The sequence below is a fragment of the Schistocerca piceifrons genome, chromosome 5 (assembly GCF_021461385.2).
Source record: "Schistocerca piceifrons isolate TAMUIC-IGC-003096 chromosome 5, iqSchPice1.1, whole genome shotgun sequence".
NCBI classification, from domain to species: Eukaryota; Metazoa; Arthropoda; class Insecta; order Orthoptera; family Acrididae; genus Schistocerca; species Schistocerca piceifrons.
In genome coordinates this window covers 53,071,116-53,083,380 of record NC_060142.1, presented here as the reverse complement: position 1 = coordinate 53,083,380, position 12,265 = coordinate 53,071,116, and positions in this window count along the sequence as shown.

Genomic DNA, 12,265 nt, shown 5'->3' with positions numbered 1-12,265 from the left:
TCTGTGGTCAGTGAAACGCTAGTGTAAAGCCTCTGAAGGATGTCTAGCTCTTTCAACATCTTGGAGGGCACTGCTTTTTTCTGGGGCAAAAAACTCACACAGGCTTAGACCACATGGACCTGTAGTATGCAGGAACACCTACAATGTCATCCAATATCATTTTAAACTCTTTAACTGTATTACAAGATTTTCTTTTTTTTAGAAAGTCATTTTTTTCCAGTTTTTGTCTTTGTTTGCTCTCAGTTCACTTACTGCCTGGTAATCTCCTCTGCCTAGTCAAAACATAAATCCCTTTTACTTTTATTTCATCACAGTTAAGAATTATACCTTTTTTAAATTTTGTTAATAACTTCGTGTGAGTTTCCAAAACACTAAGGCTTAAGCCAATAAAGCCTTTTGGGACAATTCATTGCCTGGGTTTTTCTTTTAATTGCAAGTTCGCCAGGAAGAGGATATTTTAATAAGTACCTGACAAAAGATAACGCTTTATGAGTTTGGCAACAAAGCCGCAGCCTTTGCAGTATCTCCAGATGAGCAGTGGGTACATGATTCCATAACGACTTGTAATCGACAGCGAGAAAAAGGGCCCTCAGTCATGTTTTGAACATGTTTTCATTCCAGTAACTCAGCCTGAAATTAAGAGACACAATAATGTAAATCTTTATTTTCTGCCTAAGGTCTTTTATTTATATTTGCATAATTTATAATTATTGGCATAAGTGTGCATTCTCTTATTCACAGCTGTGTTTGTAAAATATCTTCTGCTTTTTTACAGTATTTTGGTTTTTGTGCCTGAACATTTCTCTTTATTATGGTTGTTATGATGTACTAAATCAGCGCCAGAGAATGGTAAATTTAGGGCTGGAATAGCATCAGCATTTCGAAGGAACATTCAGCAGTTCACTTTTCAAATCACTTTCTTAATCAAGAATGTATTGAGCAGCGATAGATTTTCGACCGAAAATAAATCTGCATGTTCACAAGAATTTATCCGTTTTTGTATTGTCTCACTGTTTTTAGAAAATATATGGAACTTAATTTCCTAACTTGCTTCCTTATGTGCTGTGGTTAGTACAACTGGTGATCTTGGGCAAATCACTATTTTTCACCTAAAAACTTACTCTAAAAAATCCCTCAATACAGTAATAATTACGGCATAACTTTGCGCTCAATCGCTAGCCACTAATAAAAATTCTCTCTTCCATAAACAGCCTCACTTTCTCTCGTAAACGCAATTACAACACAACGCATATGGCAATTATGGGCTACTGAACATGGGTTGGGTTCACATGGAGTCATCTGTGCAAATTGCTATTGTGCATACACCTCATCAACCCTGCTGTGTGTTCTAGCATTTATGGTACAACTGAACTGGTAGACCCAAACCACTATTGCTGTAAAAAACATTTTGCTAAATGTATCATCTGTATAAAGCGCAAAACTCTGTATCATTATAACTGTGTAAATGCCAATCTCAACCTAAAACGTCTAGTTTTGTTGGAAATGCTGTGACAAATAAAAATGTGGTTTTGCAGGAAATAATGTGACAAAGATTGAGGCCAAAAACTAAACAATGCAGAACGGAAAACTGGTCTTTTCATCTACTTATTACTAAACACCCAACCCAGTTGCAGTTTTCCTATCAGGCAGCTTTCAGGGCAAACAAAAATTTAATTTTCAGTATTTCATTTAATTACTGACTACATTTCAAAAAGTTTAAAATGCTGTCATAATCATATATATATATATTGCGCTAAAGATTTAACACAGTAAGACAATTATTCCAGGTAGAAACTGAGTAATCTCATAACTCAAAATGTGCAAATTACCCAGACTAAATTCATTCAGTATTAAGGAATAGGAGCACTTAACGACTTCCAACAAACTTTATACATAATTTCAAACCCATACAAAAATTTTTGTTGATAACATCCTCGAAAAAATAATGAAAGGACAACGTTTATCGCTTATTACATTTTCACTGATCATGCAGTAAAACTTCAACATCAGGCATGACGTTCTAATTTATTACGTCTTTTTCACTAACCCTGTCTGCAACATGCTTTTCAGACAGTATCCACATATACCACTGAATGTACTTGCAAAATCATAGAATTGCACAAAACATATTTCAGGAGATATGATGTCATAAACAATGAGGTGCTTGAAAAACTAGATATTACTTAAGACTGAGGGTAAATTACCCAGACTATATTGATCCACTCCTTGATAATAAGAGCACTTAGTAACTTCCAGCGAAGTTTAAACACAATTTCAAAACTTTTCTAAACTTTTATCAGTTTATATACTCTAGTACAACATAAAACTCAGTGGTCACAAAAAGGGATAAAATACTGGTTCTACACATCCCCTTAAATACACACGTTGGTGTACAAGCAGAGCGGGGCCCCTGCGTCCTCGGCAACTCCTGTTCCTGGCACGACGTCTGTGCATCGCGGGATGCCGCTCCCTACTCCTGCAGGCGTACCTCTTTCGGAGACGAGTCCCGCCTGTACGTCCCGTTTTTCGATTCGGTGCTGATAGTAAACATTGTGTTTATAGGCTCAACGCTCTTAGGCACGACCAGGGACTGCTACCACAGTCAACAGGCAGTGCATGAAGCAACAATGACGGCGCTGCCATCAGGGACTATCTTGCGTCCGCGGGTCGTGTGATTATCAAGAGCCCACGGACATCCGTCCGCCGTGGTATACTTCAACTGCGGCGCCGTCTCGAGCAGTCATTTGCAGTCAGGGCTCCACCCCAGGTCATTCGCGCTGGCCACCTATTGCATCCCATCTCTAGGAACTCCAGCCAACTCTCCACCACACTGTCTAGCGCCGCTACGTCACGACATCGTCAAGATCAGTGCTGCAACGTAGTTGTGCAGCAACCTCTACCTTCACGACGTCACGACGGGCTAGTGTCACGCCACGTGTCACAACAGACTCTAGACTCCGCCACACTCGTGTTGGATCAAGGACGATCATTTCTGCTACTATTATACAGGGTGATTAAAAAAGAATACCACAACTTTAGGAATTTAAAACTCTGCAACGACAAAAGGCAGAGCTAAGCACTATCTGTCGGCGAATTAAGGGAGCTATAAAGTTTCATTTAGTTGTACATTTGTTCGCTTGAGGCGCTGTTGACTAGGCGTCAGCGTCAGTTGATGCTAAGATGGCGACCGCTCAACAGAAAGCTTTTTGTGTTATTGAGTACGGCAGAAGTGAATCGACGACAGTTGTTCAGCGTGCATTTCGAACGAAGTATGGTGTTAAACCTCCTGATAGGTGGTGTATTAAACGTTGGTATAAACAGTTTACAGAGAATGGGTGTTTGTGCAAAGGGAAAAGTTCTGGACGGCCGAGAACGAGTGATGAAAATGTAGCACGCATCCAGCAAGCATTTGTTCGCAGCCCAGGAAAATCGACTCGCAGAGCTAGCAGAGAGCTGCAAATTCCACAATCAACTGTATGGAGAGTCCTACGAAAAAGGTTAGTTATGAAACCTTATCGTCTGAAATTGGTTCAAGCACTGTCTGCAGCTGATAAGATTAAAAGAATCGATTTCTGTGATTTTATCCTTGCTCAAATGGAAACAGATGAATCTTTCGTTTCAAAGATTGTGTTTAGTGATGAAGCAACTTTCCACACTAACGGGAAAGTCAACCGTCACAATGTCTGTATATGGGGCACTGAGAATCCGCGAGAAACAACTCAGTATGAACGTGACTCGCCTAAGGTGAACGTTTTCTGTGCCATTTCAGCCAATAAAGTTTTTGGTCCCTTTTTCTTCGAAGGTGCTACTGTAACTGGACTACAGTATCTGGAGATGTTAGAGAATTGGCTGTTCCCTCAGCTCGAACAAGCACAACAATTCATATTTCAGCAGGATGGAGCGCCACCACATTGGCACTTATCTGTCCGTAACTACCTGAACGTCAACTATCCGAGGCGATGGATCGGCCGCCAGGCAGCCCGTGACAGAGCACTTCATCACTGGCCTCCAAGAAGCCCTGATCTTACCCCCTGCGATTTTTTCTTATGGGGGTATGTTAAGGATATGGTGTTTCGGCCACCTCTCCCAGCCATCATTGATGATTTGAAACGAGAAATAACAGCAGCTATCCAAACTGTTACGCCTGATATGCTACAGAGAGTGTGGAACGAGTTGGAGTATCGGGTTGATATTGCTCATGTGTCTGGAGGGGGCCATATTGAACATCTCTGAACTTGTTTTTGAGTGAAAAAAAACTTTTTAAATACTCTTTGCAATGATGTATAACAGAAGGTTATATTATGTTTCTTTCATTAAATACACATTTTTAAAGTTGTGGTATTCTTTTTGAATCACCCTGTATTTTGTAGAATTTACTTTTCTTTTGTGAGGCTGAAATAAATCAACATAGTCAGTGATGATGAGCATTATTGGTTTCTTTTTAATTTTATCCATATTTCGCAGTTTCAAACGTAACTGTATTCAGTACACTGGAGGTACGAATTAACAAACGCCTTCAGTCACAACTTTTCGTGCTTTATTAAGTACACGATGCATTTTGGACCCTGTGGGGCCCATCATCAGGTGTAATTTGTCTTAATACTTGCTTTAGTTCTTCTCTTGAATGAGGTGAAATGTATATTCCATATAATCCACGAAAGGCGTTGTTAACGTTGTAGGACCACCAAACATTGTTTTTTCCATCATGTTCGTGCATGTCATTTCATTCAAGAGGCACATTTGCACACACATGTTTGTAAACATTTCACAGATCTTTTTGTGAGCTGTTTACAAACATGTGTCAGCAAATGTGTCTCTTGAATGAAGTGACATGTACGAAAATGATGGAAAAAACGATGTTTGGTGGTCCTACAACGTTAAAAACGCCTTTCTTGGATTATATGGAATTTACATTTCACCTCATTCAAGAGAAGAACTAAAGCATGTACTAAGACAAATTACACCTGATTATGGGTCCACAGGGTCCAAAATGCATCGTGTACTTAATAAAACACATTAAGTTGTGACTGAAGGCGTTTGTTAATTCGTACCTCCGGTGTATTGAATACAGTTACGTTTGAAGCTGCGAAATATGGATAAAATTAAAAAGAAACCAATAATCCTCATCATCACTGACTACGTTGATTTATTTCAGCCTCACAAAAAAAGTAAAGTTCCACAAAATATAATAGTAACAGAAATGATCGTACTTGATCCAACACGAGTGTGGCGAAGTCTAGAGTCTGTTGTGACACGTGGCGTGACACTAGCCCGTCGTGACGTCTTGATGGTAGAGCTTCTCTATATGGCGCCACAGTTGAAGTATATCACGGCGGACGGATGTCCGTGGGCTCTTGATAATCACACGACCCGCGGACGCAAGATAGTTCCTGATGGCAGCGCCGTAATTATTGCTTAATGCACTGCCTGTTGACTGTGGTAGCAGTCCCTGGTCGTGCCTAAGAGCGTTGAGCCTATAAACACAATGTTTACTATCAGCACTCAATAGAAAAGCGGGATGTACAGGCGGGATTCTGTCTCCAAAAGAGGAACGCCTGCAGGAGTAAGGAGCGGCAACCCCTCGGTGCGCAGACGCCGTGACAGGAACAGGAGTTGCCGAAAACGCAGGGGCCCCGCTCTGCTTGTACTCCAACGTGTGTGTTTAAGGGGACATGTAGAACCAGTATTTTTTGCCTTTTTGTGGCCACTGAGTTTTTATGTAGTACTAGAGTATATTTTTAATACATGTTCATCTGTTAGTAGATGACTTACATTGACCTTACTCCTTCTCACGCTTCGCATTCCCTTGCAATCACTGCTCAGATCAGTGCCCAGAGTCAACGAGTTCCTAAAAGTTATCTTACAGAATTCAGAAAGGACTAATTTGCTCCGTTATGTACCATAACGCATAAAAGAATCAATTGAAGTTAAAGCATTTTCCGTTGCACGCCTTGAATCCTAAATGATTAATTTGTCAATGCCTTGTAAGTAATTTTGCCATGGCTTTGCGTGGCATTTTACACATAGTGAACGATGATAAAACAAAAGGAGATGAGGAAACTTCTCCCCGTCTGTCGAAAGATTCAGGGGTGTAACAAGCGATGTTATATGATGAAAGAGGTAATTTGATGAATAACTACGAGAGGCGAACAACACTGAAACATTGACACTGTTTAGTGTCAAGAACACATATATTTATTGACGATTACTCAGCTTTGCACAAATCGCCTCAGACAGCTGATCCTGAAGTTCAGTTACTATTCCAGAAGCTAAGGACGGAAACACAGTTCTTGCCCCACTAGAATGTTCACTGAAGACAGGCTGGTGTGCACTCACCAGAAGCAGACGACGCACTGGGAAGTACACAAGTACAAGGCCGTCTTCTCGGTAGTCGAGCTGACTTGGAACTGTCCGCTCTGCTGTGGCGCCGACGCACATCACTTCTCTGGCGTCGCCACCGCTGAGACTTCTTGGTGCGGCAATCGCTAGGTTATACGCCATCTCTGGAATCGGTTGTCGACCTATCGACGCCTGTGGTGCTACCCGATGATGCGTGGTGTTCTTACGACACCAAGGGATGAGGAAAGAATAGATTTCAATTCCCACTTTACCGACTCCGTATCAAATTATAATAACTAAAATAAAGGTAGAGACCTTTTATGACACGCCTGATAACTCATTAAAGACATAAAACGAATGAGTAAAGAAACCCATAGAATTTTACTTCACCAACCTTAGAGAACTATACGAAAAACCAATCACAAGAATGAGCACATGCAAATCACAGAGAGAAACTCATTACCATCAAAAGGAAACAGGTACATCTACATCTACATCTACATCTATACTCCGCGAGCCACCTTACGGTGTGTGGCGGAGGGTACTTATTGTACCACTATCTGATCCCCCCTTCCCTGTTCCATTCACGAATTGTGCGTGGGAAGAACGACTGCTTGTAAGTCTCCGTATTTGCTCTAATTTCTCGGATCTTTTCGTTGTGATCATTACGCGAGATATATGTGGGCGGTAGTAATATGTTGCCCATCTCTTCCCGGAATGTGCTCTCTCGTAATTTCGATAATAAACCTCTCCGTATTGCGTAACGCCTTTCTTGAAGTGTCCGCCACTGGAGCTTGTTCAGCATCTCCGTAACGCTCTCGCGCTGACTAAATGTCCCCATGACGAATCGCGCTGCTTTTCGCTGGATCATGTCTATCTCTTCTATTAATCCAACCTGGTAAGGGTCCCATACTGATGAGCAATACTCAAGAATCGGACGAACAAGCGTTTTGTAAGCTACTTCTTTCGTCGATGAGTCACATTTTCTTAGAATTCTTCCTATGAATCTCAACCTGGCGCCTGCTTTTCCCACTATTTGTTTTATGTGATCATTCCACTTCAGATCGCTCCGGATAGTAACTCCTAAGTATTTTACGGTCGTTACCGCTTCCAATGATTTACCACCTATGGCATAATCGTACTGGAATGGATTTCTGCCCCTATGTATGCGCATTATATTACATTTATCTACGTTTAGGGAAAGCTGCCAGCTGTCGCACCATGCATTAATCCTCTGCAGGTCCTCCTGGAGTACGTACGAGTCTTCTGATGTTGCTACTTTCTTGTAGACAACCGTGTCATCTGCAAATAGCCTCACGGAGCTACCGATGTTATCAACTAAGTCATTTATGTATATTGTAAACAATAAAGGTCCTATCACGCTTCCCTGTGGTACTCCCGAAATTACCTCTACATCTGCAGATTTTGAACCGTTAAGAATGACATGTTGTGTTCTTTCTTCTAGGAAATCCTGAATCCAATCACAAACCTGGTCCGATATTCCGTAAGCTCGTATTTTTTCACTAAACGTAAGTGCGGAACCGTATCAAATGCCTTCCTGAAGTCCAGGAATACGGCATCAATCTGCTCGCCAGTGTCTACGGCACTGTGAATTTCTTGGGCAAATAGGGCGAGCTGAGTTTCACATGATCTCTGTTTGCGGAATCCATGTTGGTTATGATGAAGGAGATTTGTATTATCTAAGAACGTCATAATACGAGAACACAAAACATGTTCCATTATTCTACAACAGATTGACGTAAGCGAAATAGGCCTATAATTATTCGCATCTGATTTATGACCCTTCTTGAAAATGGGAACGACCTGCGCTTTCTTCCAGTCGCTAGGTACTTTACGTTCTTCTAGCGATCTACGATAAATTGCTGATAGAAAGGGGGCAAGTTCTTTAGCATAATCACTGTAGAATCTTAAGGGTATCTCGTCTGGTCCGGATGCTTTTCCGCTACTAAGTGATAGCAGTTGTTTTTCAATTCCGATATCGTTTATTTCAATATTTTCCATTTTGGCGTCCGTGCGACGGCTGAAGTCAGGGACCGTGTTACGATTTTCCGCAGTGAAACAGTTTCGGAACACTGAATTCAGTATTTCTGCCTTTCTTCGGTCGTCCTCTGTTTCGGTGCCATCGTGGTCAACGAGTGACTGAATAGGGGATTTAGATCCGCTTACCGATTTTACATATGACCAAAACTTTTTAGGGTTCTTGTTTAGATTGTTTGCCAATGTTTTATGTTCGAATTCGTTGAATGTTTCTCTCATTGCTCTCTTTACGCTCTTTTTCGCTTCGTTCAGCTTTTACTTATCAGCTATGATTCGACTACTCTTAAACCTATGATGAAGCTTTCTTTGTTTCCGTAGTACCTTTCGTACATGATTGTTATACCACGGTGGATCTTTCCCCTCGCTTTGGACCTTAGTCGGTACGAACTTATCTAAGGCGTACTGGACGATGTTTCTGAATTTTTTCCATTTTTGTTCCACATCCTCTTCCTCAGAAATGAACGTTTGATGGTGGTCACTCAGATATTCTGCGATTTGTGCCCTATCACTCTTGTTAAGCAAATATATTTTCCTTCCTTTCTTGGCATTTCTTATTACACTTGTAGTCATTGATGCAACCACTGACTTATGATCACTGATACCCTCTTCTACATTCACGGAGTCGAAAAGTTCCGGTCTATTTGTTGCTATGAGGTCTAAAACGTTAGCTTCACGAGTTGGTTCTCTAACTATCTGCTCGAAGTAATTCTCGGACAAGGCAGTCAGGATAATGTCACAAGAGTCTCTGTCCCTGGCTCCAGTTCTGATTGTGTGACTATCCCATTCTATACCTGGTAGATTGAAGTCTCCCCCTATTACAATAGTATGATCACGAAACTTCTTCACGACGTTCTGCAGGTTCTCTCTGAGGCGCTCAACTACTACGGTTGCTGATGCAGGTGGTCTATAGAAGCAGACGACTATCATATCTGACCCACCTTTGATACTTAACTTAACCCAGATTATTTCACATTCGCATTCGCTAATAACTTCACTGGATATTATTGAATTCTTTACTGCTATAAATACTCCTCCACCATTGGCGTTTATCCTATCCTTGCGGTATATATTCCATTCTGTGTCTAGGATTTCGTTACTGTTCACTTCCGGTTTTAACCAACTTTCCGTTCCTAATACTATATGCGCACTATTTCCTTCAATAAGAGATACTAATTCAGGAACCTTGCCCTGGATACTCCTGCAGTTTACCAATATTACGTTGACTTTTCCTGTTTTTGGTCTCTGAGGACGGACGTTCTTCATGGCTTGAAGATCAAATTCAGAGCAAGATCCATAGAGGAAACCGAGACAGCGTCCACGTATCACGTCATAAACATTAAACCAACTGCAGATGCACAGAAGATGAGAATACACACACTCACCAAAATGAGAAGGTGACTGAAACACAACGGCATTACCAGAAAATCTATTCCATGAGTCCCATGGGTGATGAGTTGATAGCTGAAGCACATAACTGAAAACAACAATTAGAGACTTTGTAGCTGACTTTAGTGTTGGTGAAGTATTTGAATTAATTGCTAAACGATCGGCTAACAAAGTTCCAGGACCCGACGGAATTTCCAAAGGTTTTATCACAAATTCTGGGACACCATTAAGGCTACTTTTACTGAAATTTTAAGTGAGGTTATTAGAGGCGGGATTGTATCTAAGGATTGCACCAAAGAAGAGCGGTTTGAAACTCGGAAACCTTCGGCCTATTACACTGCTTAATTTCGACTGCAAAACAGTCGCCAGATCTATTAAAGGCACCCGTTGCTTAAAGAGGGAGTCAAAACACATCAGGTTTGTATCACCAGGAAGACTATTATGTCAACTGTTCCTGAAAGTAGAGACATCATTTCAATGAAATGAGTCCTTTTTTTCATCGATTTCCATAAAGCATTTGATCATGTCAGCCGTAAGTATATACTGAGGTTCAAATGGTTCAAATGGCTCTGAGCACTATGGGACTTAACTTCTGAGGTCAACAGTCCCCTAGAACTTAGAACTACTTAAACCTAACTAACCTAAGGACATCACACACAACCATGCCAGAGGCAGGATTCGAACCTGCGACCGTAGCGGTCGCGCGGTTCCAGAATGTAGCGCCTAGAACCGCTCGGCCACCCCGGCCGGCATATACTGAGGATAACGAAGAAAGTTGGTCTGGAAGAGAGTGTGATAAAAGTCATTCGGAATATGATCGCTGGCATATCCGATAGGGTACAAGTTAATGGAAACTTAAGGAACTCTTTTTACATTCAGCGAGATGTACCGCAGGGGATCCATTCTCTACGCTTCTTTTCGCTTTGTCGCTGGCGCCTTTGTTGCGAACTTTTAACGAAACGTGATCAGGTATTTCCAAGTCTGATCAAACGCTAGTTGTAACATCCCACTCCTAAAAAGACGAGAAGGCGAGAATAGTGCACATAAAACGAGACTTTGGCAAGTGTAGAATCGTGTCGGGGGCACAATTCAGTAACTGAAAATGTAAAATCCTAAACATCTGGGGATACTAAATCTAAATATACCATCGGCATGCGTTTTGGAGTGTTACAAAATCTTAGGAGTGAACTTAGACAGATTACCCCTAAAGATGACAGCCAAAAATTGGAGGTCTGTAACAAGCCAAGTGTAAGGGGCAAATGTGGAAAACAAACGGCGCACTGTGGACGTATGTGAAGAGAATTTGAATAATAAACTCCAAGCGAAATAAAATTACGCAGAAGTATTACTAAAAATCAGCTACAAGTAAAATAAATTTGAAATAGATACTACTGGAAACTAAAACCAATTTCCATTTTCAAGACAAGTAAAATTACTAAAACGCAAAAGTAACTCAATTCATTTGCAAGTAACACATGGATGACGGTAAAAGAACTTATTCTGTTTCTAGGTAGTGTACGACTGTCGACGTATGGCTTAATTGTCCCCAAGTTACACAGTTTAAAAAATGTTGTGGTAGTCTTCAGTCCGAAGGCTGGTTTGATGCAGCTCTCCATGCAACTCTATCGTGATCAAGCCTCTTCATTTCCGAATAACTACTCTTACATCTTTCTGAATCTGTAGTCATCTGTTGATCTCTCTCTACGATTTTTACCCCCCACACTTCCCTCTAGTACTAAATTGGCGATCCCTTGATGTCTCAAACCATAAACATTGTCAAAAGCTTTCTCTAAGTCTACAAATGCTATAAATGTTGTTTGCTTTCCTTAACCTATCTTCTAAGATAAGTCTTAGGGTCAGTACTACCTCACGTGTTCCTACATTTTTCCGGAATTCAGACTGATCTTCCCCAAGGTCAGCTTCTACCATTTTTCCATTCTTCCGTAAAGCATTCGTGTCAGTATTTTGCAACCATGACTTATTAAACTGTTTTTCGGTAATATTCACATCTATCAGCACCTGCTTTCTTTGGGATTGGAATTACATTTTTTTGAAGTCTCTGGGTATTTCTTCCATCTCATAAATGTTGCACTCCAGATGGAAGAGTTTTGTCATGGTGGCTCTCCCAATGTAGCCAGTAGTTCTGACGGGATATCATCTACTCAAGGAGCCATAGCATTTTATACACCATAAAATTGTGTACCCGAAGAATTAACCAGATATCCCAAAAGGCTTCAATGTATTATGCAGCACTTAAATGTGCAGAACATGTATTATTTAAAATGCCGCTATGTCTTTCAAGATTACCATTGTTCCTGCGTGCCTTTGTTACTTGTGGACAATTGAAGTGACTAAATTTTGTTCTGTGTCGAATCTATTGCCTCACTCTGGTGATTTAAGCTTGCGTTGATACTGATACTCTCGCTACTCTCCTCGATTCAATGCTTGGCACATAATCATTAGAAGGGAGGCTCGTATTGTA